Below are 6,188 nucleotides of genomic sequence, written 5' to 3'. Positions count from 1 at the left end.
GGAGGTGGAGGAGGTGGAGGTGGTGGTGATGGTGGCAGTGGAGATGGTGAAGGTGGAGGAGGTGGAGGAGGTGGAGGTGGAGGTGGAGGTAGAGGAGGTGATGGGGGAGGAGGGTTACATGAAAGCCAGATCTCTTGTCATGCCCCTTTCTCAATCACTCACTAGCTTGGTTTGTGGGACAAGTTCTCTAACTGTACCCATTACTCCCATTTTATTTTATTTTCCATTTTATTGAACTAGCTGTTCAGTGGGCTTTTACCAACCTCTTCCACCCCAAGTGACAGAGGGATAGATGCATGCTAGGGTCCAGCTCCAGCAAAGTTCAGGTTCCAAAGAGGAAGTGTGGAGACAGCATGGGAAGGAGACTGACATGCTCTGAGGGTAAAACAGGATAGCTATGTTTAGTGAAAAAATACTCTATGATTGCATAATAATACCACAGGTAATATCAAAAGCAGACTTAATGATCTCAGGAAATATATGATCTTTTCACAGATTGTTTTTAATCTATTTTAACCCTATTTCTCAGTAGAGTGACCAGACCTCGTGTCGTCTAATGTTTATTTTTCCCACGTGGGTATGGTACAGTATGGCTAGCCTACCTCTTCTTATCTCCTTCAATCTCTTCCTATCTATTTCTTACTCCTATTACCAGAAGAACCCTTTACTTTATTTACGTTGGTGCTGGCTACCAACATCAGTATCCAGAATGAAAGACATAATTAACTTCATATAGCATTTTTTTAAAGATTTATTCTATTATTATATCTAAGTACACTGTTGCTGTCTTCAGACACACCAGAAGAGGGCATCAGACCTCATTATAGATGGTTGTGAGCCACCATGTGGTTGCTGGGATTTGAACTCATGACCTCTGGAAGAGCAGTCAGTGCTCTTAACCACTGAGCCATCTCTCCAGCCCCTATCTAGCATTTTTATTTGAAGCAAAAACAATAAGTTCAGCAAGCATCTAAGTCCCTATTGTTTTCCAAAGTTCAGCAACCCCACAGGGTCCCCCTTTACATTTTCTCCTGTATGATTTCAGCCTTTGCAGTCAAGAGGTGCCAGACATTGAATACTGAGAAACAACTCATTAAGAACAATTTTCATTCCTCAAGGATGCAGCATTTGTACCATGTGATAGAGTAAGCATCGGCTGTTTCCTGATTGTGTTCCTGTGTGGCTTAGTCTGTCAGTATGGACCTGCTCTCCTTCTATTCTCCCCAAAGGGAGGGTCCTGATCACTTACTCTTTTTCCATTGTACCTCATCATCCTCATTCCTTCAATGCCTGCTCCTGTATATGGCAGAAAGGGATCGAGCCAGTCTAACTTCTTAACAGAATCTGCTTCTCATAGGACATACCAGATCTTACCGTTCATCCCCTAAGTCATGTACCCAGGCAATCAACCATGGGCCCTGCTCTAAACTTACTAACTGAAGGCTTGCCCACGACTGCCAAGGCCTCAGACTCTGTGTCTGGGCCATTGTTTCTCTCAGTTGTATGCATTCATCCTTGGGACAGGGTGTACTCAGAGTTCCTGGCACCACCATTCAGGTAGTAAATATTTCAACTTTTCTGTTCTTGATGCAAACAGGAGGAGGGCATTCTTGTGTAGGAGTAGGCAGAGTTATTACACTGTATGGTTCCACGCTGGCGGAGACTTTTTTCAAAGAATTACTTTGTTTAGAGAGACTGCCATTGTACACATTCACATCCTCTACCAAAGACCACATAAAATTCCCAAAGGGAGAAAGCACAAGGAAACTCCCATAAGACATCGTGAGAATCATCACAGATGAAAGTGAGAGGAAGCCACAGGACTGTGATCCGTGATGTCACTGTGCTGGAACTCGCCAAGCAGCACTGGTTGTCACCAAAGGCACACCACCGTCTTCAGGTCTTTAAGTGGATTTTGGGAATCCAAATGCAGGTTCTCGTGCTGTCTGTCAACCCATCTCCCAACCCCAAAACATTGCTTTCAATGAGCAACGTGTCTATGCCAATATGACCCAAAGGTTAAGGCTGCAGACGCGAAAAACCCAGTACAAAGATGTTTTTAATCCTGTGTTAGTTTCCATCAGACATCTGCAGGCCTTAGCAAAAACAACCTTCGAGTATCTACAAACTGAACCACCCTCAGAACCCACAAGTCAGAAGTGTTTTCTTATAGCAAGGCTAGTGAGAGACTAAAAGACACAGCCCTGCTGTGTGGCCTCCGTAAGTGATGTTGAAGTCGGCTAAAAGCATGTGCTATGGTCCTGCTAACAGAGTAACATCTGCACTGATGTTATCCTGGGGTCTTAGTGAGGACATATTATAGAATGGGTCTTTTTTTTTTTTTTTTTACATAATGATTCCCACCTTTGAATTTGTTTATTCTTGATCTTGAATAGATCAAAGTAGAAGTTACAGGTCAGGCATGATAGCACATGCCTGCAATCATTCTCAGCTCTCAGAATGTAGAGGCAAGAGGATCAAGAGTTGGATGTCTTCCTGGGCTACAGAGGTCATGTGTGTGGTCACCCCAAGCCCCACACGCTTTAGCTGGTTTAATTACGAGGAACTCCTACCCTGTAAACAGTCTGGCCTATGGCCTGATATTATTTTTAGGTCAGAACTGTTCAGAGAAATTAAGGAATGGAAAGGAGACAAAAGGAGAAAAACAAAGCTCTGAGGAGATCCAAAGGAGCTGAGTACACACTGAAGCCAACAGCTTCAGAAATGCTCACGGAATAGGCTTCAGCGTGTACAACAACTAGGCACCATTTATGGGAACTTCTCTGTGGGAAAATGGGCTCCATTTCTCTTCCTCTAGAATCTGGCTCAGCCACAGATTGTCTCACAGTTTTTGGTCTTGTTTGTATTGTTGTTTGTTTCTTTGTTTGTTTGCTTGCTTGCGTTATGTGTCTTATTTTCTCTACACATAGAGTTATGCATATAGTTTATATGGGTTTGTGTTTATTTATTGTTTACACTTTGGTAGTTCTGGTCTTTTTGTCCCCAGATAGCCACATCCTCCAGAGTTCACTAATTCCTAGAGAACTACCTCATCTGAAAGCCCTGCCTTCCGTGTGCACAGAGCACACCCCCACGCTCCTCAGTGGCCTCACATCTGGGCTCCCATCCATCAGTCCTCTAGGTACATCTCAAAGCCCAAGCTCTGCAGTGACCCACACTAGCCACTCCACTTATCTCCCTGTGACCCTGATCACTCTTTGCTTCCCTCACTAACCACCATGTAGGCTCCAACCCCATCCCTCTCTCCTGCTTTCCAGGCTGCCCACTGCTGGGCCGTGTGGCCTTGTGTGCTGTGGCATGGCAATATGTGAGGATCTGAGAAAGTAAACAAAAGTCCTTCCTTCCTGATTATCATGTTCACACTTGAGTGTTGGTCTTCTCTTTAGAACATGAAGCCTGAGAGGCTGAAGAAATGTCCCAGTCAGTGAAGTGCTTGCTTACAAACATGGGGACCTGTATTCCATTCCCAGAACCCACATAAACAGACAGGCATGGTAGCAGGCACACCGAGTCCAAATGCCAAGTGGCAGAGATACAGGATCCATGAGGCTTGCCACCCAGAAAGCTAAGTCGAATATGTGTGCTCCAAGCCAATGAGAGACGATATCTCGGAAAATAAAATGGGTTTGGAAGAGATGGCTTGACTCAGCTCTATTCTTCCAGAGAACCCCAGTTTGGTCCCCAGCACACATATCAGGCAGCTCACAACCACCTAGAATTTCAGCTCCGAGGGATCTGATGGTCTCTTCTGGCCTCTGTGAGCACCCGTATACATGTATCACACATTCATACAGACATATAACATACAAATAAATAAGTCATTTATAAAATGGACAGAACCTAAAAAAACAACACCCGGTGTTGACCTCTGGCCTCTACATGTGCACACACACAAGTTACACATGGATCCACACACATGCATATGCATGCAAATAAATAAATAAAATTTAAAGTTAAAAAATTAAAACCTGGCCCCATAAGCTGCTACGTGACTCGTGTGGCCCGAGGACACTGACATATTTATTTAAGGCAGAGGTCTGTTGGGAAGAGGTGTGGGTACTTGGCCCTTCCTTTTCCTTTCACCGCACCAAGTGTTCTGGCCAAGATGGAGAGTGCATGGAGGATTCCCCACTCCTGCTGCTACACAGTCTCTGAGGTGCTCCTCCAGTGTTAGGAATCTCTGGGCAACTCACAGGCTTCTGCAGACCGAGAAGGAGATGAGGGGATAGAAAGGCATTGTGCAGTCACTGGCAGAACCGAAGTAACAGGAAGGAAATAAGGGGAAACCCTTCTCATTACCAGCGTGGGGAGGCTTCTTTGACTTGGCTTTTTCCCCCATTTTACTCATCATAAACATCTTGAAGACCCTCAGAGCATCTAGGTTGGTTTTCAGGGTGCGGCCTGCAGAACAGATGGGCTGAAGCTGAGTGGTAGGAGAGCAGGACCTCCAAACCCACATGGAGAAGAGAGGAGCCCCACTCCAGGCTCAAAACAGGCAGCTTCTCCCAAGGGCCCCAGGCATTGACTGGAGCTGCTGACCCATGAGTGGCCAGGTGCAGCATCTTCCCAGCCCAGACCTGAGGACAGCCAGGAGGAAGCTCTCAGGCTTACCTGGAACACCAGGCGTGAATGAGTATTCTGCAGGACTAAAGACCCCAAGACGGCTCCCTTTGAGACTCCCTAGGACAGGCCTGCCACCCTCCCAGTCCTGGTGAGCAGGAGACACACATGGAAATCTCTGTACAGACACTCCTCCTGGGTTCAGGGCTGCCCTGCCCCACCCTGTCCCAGCCCCTCCAGGACAGAAGCCCTGAGATCCACGACTGAGAAGACAGAGTCAACTCATCCACAACTCCTTTCCACAATTCAGGGCCCAGCTCCTCCTAGTAGAACCCCATCTTCTGGGCCATAAAAGCCCATCCCCCATCAAAGAAAGGCTCATCATGCAGAGTGATATCCTCAGCTCCCGCAGGGTCCCCTGGCAGATCCTTGGCCCAGGCCTCTCCCCTACAAGACTGGGCCTCAAAAGACTGCACCTTGAATCCCTACCCACCTCCTGACCAGAGTTCTGTGCTTCACCCTCAAATCCAAAACACAGTCTTTTTCATAATTTGAAAGCAGGGCCAGTGGACAGGTGCCTTCCTGTAGTACCCTGGTCCATGAAAAGACCCAGAACAGATCATTTTTGGGACATGTGGGCCCAAAGCCTTCATGAGGTTAAAGCCAATGGTGGTAAAACAAGAAATGATATGGGGAGATGAGCAAAGAATGTTAACAAGAGCCAGGGAGGCAGCCCTGTGAAACTACACATCAGGAAGGATCTAGGTATGCCACTGAAGAACACTGTGGTGAGAGCCTGGGGGCTCAAGATGGACATGTGGCTCTCTCAGATTCACTGCTGACCTTTGGGAAAATGTTCTCTCCCCATAAGCATCCTGTGCCAAGCAGGGTTTTGGACAACGTGCCAAGATCTACCCTTGAGATGCTATAACTCCACCCTTACCACCATAACACATGCCACATCATACATAACTCATAGCATAGGACTCGAATGTCCAAATATTCCTGGGGCCAAATAAACCACAACTAGATCTACATGAGACTATGCCAAAGACTGACTAGGTCAGGGGTGCAGAAGAGATTGAGGTGCTGGACATATCAAACTGCACCCAAGACTCAGGTACAATGGTTAATAATATAAGATTGGAAAAAGGGTGGATCAAATGCTCACAGCCCAACCCACCAAACCAGGACTACAGAGGGGGCTCTCTGAGCTGGGGAAAGTGAAACAGGCCTAACAAGAAAACATGAGCCTGGTCAGTGTCTATGCTCAGGAGTCTATGCAAAAACACAGACAGGGCTAGAACTCACCCATGAGCATCATCATCTGGTAGTACTGATAGTTCATTTTACCCCTGAAGTAAGCAATGGCAAACTTCTTCTCAGGCAGGAAATGGATATAGATGACATGCCTCCACCCTGTGGGCAACACAGCCAAGTGAGAAGTCGGTCTCCCACTGGGCCTTTACTGAAATAAGAATTGGAACCCAGCTACTTACATGTGAGGAACGTGCCAGGGTCCTCTCCCTCATACAGAGGCAGCTTGAACTGAATACAGCCAATGGGTTTCCTAGAACACAGGGTCCAAGTATGGCTCTCCCCAGGAC

The sequence above is a fragment of the Mastomys coucha genome, unplaced genomic scaffold (genome assembly GCF_008632895.1).
Source record: "Mastomys coucha isolate ucsf_1 unplaced genomic scaffold, UCSF_Mcou_1 pScaffold15, whole genome shotgun sequence".
Classification (NCBI taxonomy): Eukaryota; Metazoa; Chordata; class Mammalia; order Rodentia; family Muridae; genus Mastomys; species Mastomys coucha.
This window is presented reverse-complemented; position numbering follows the sequence as displayed.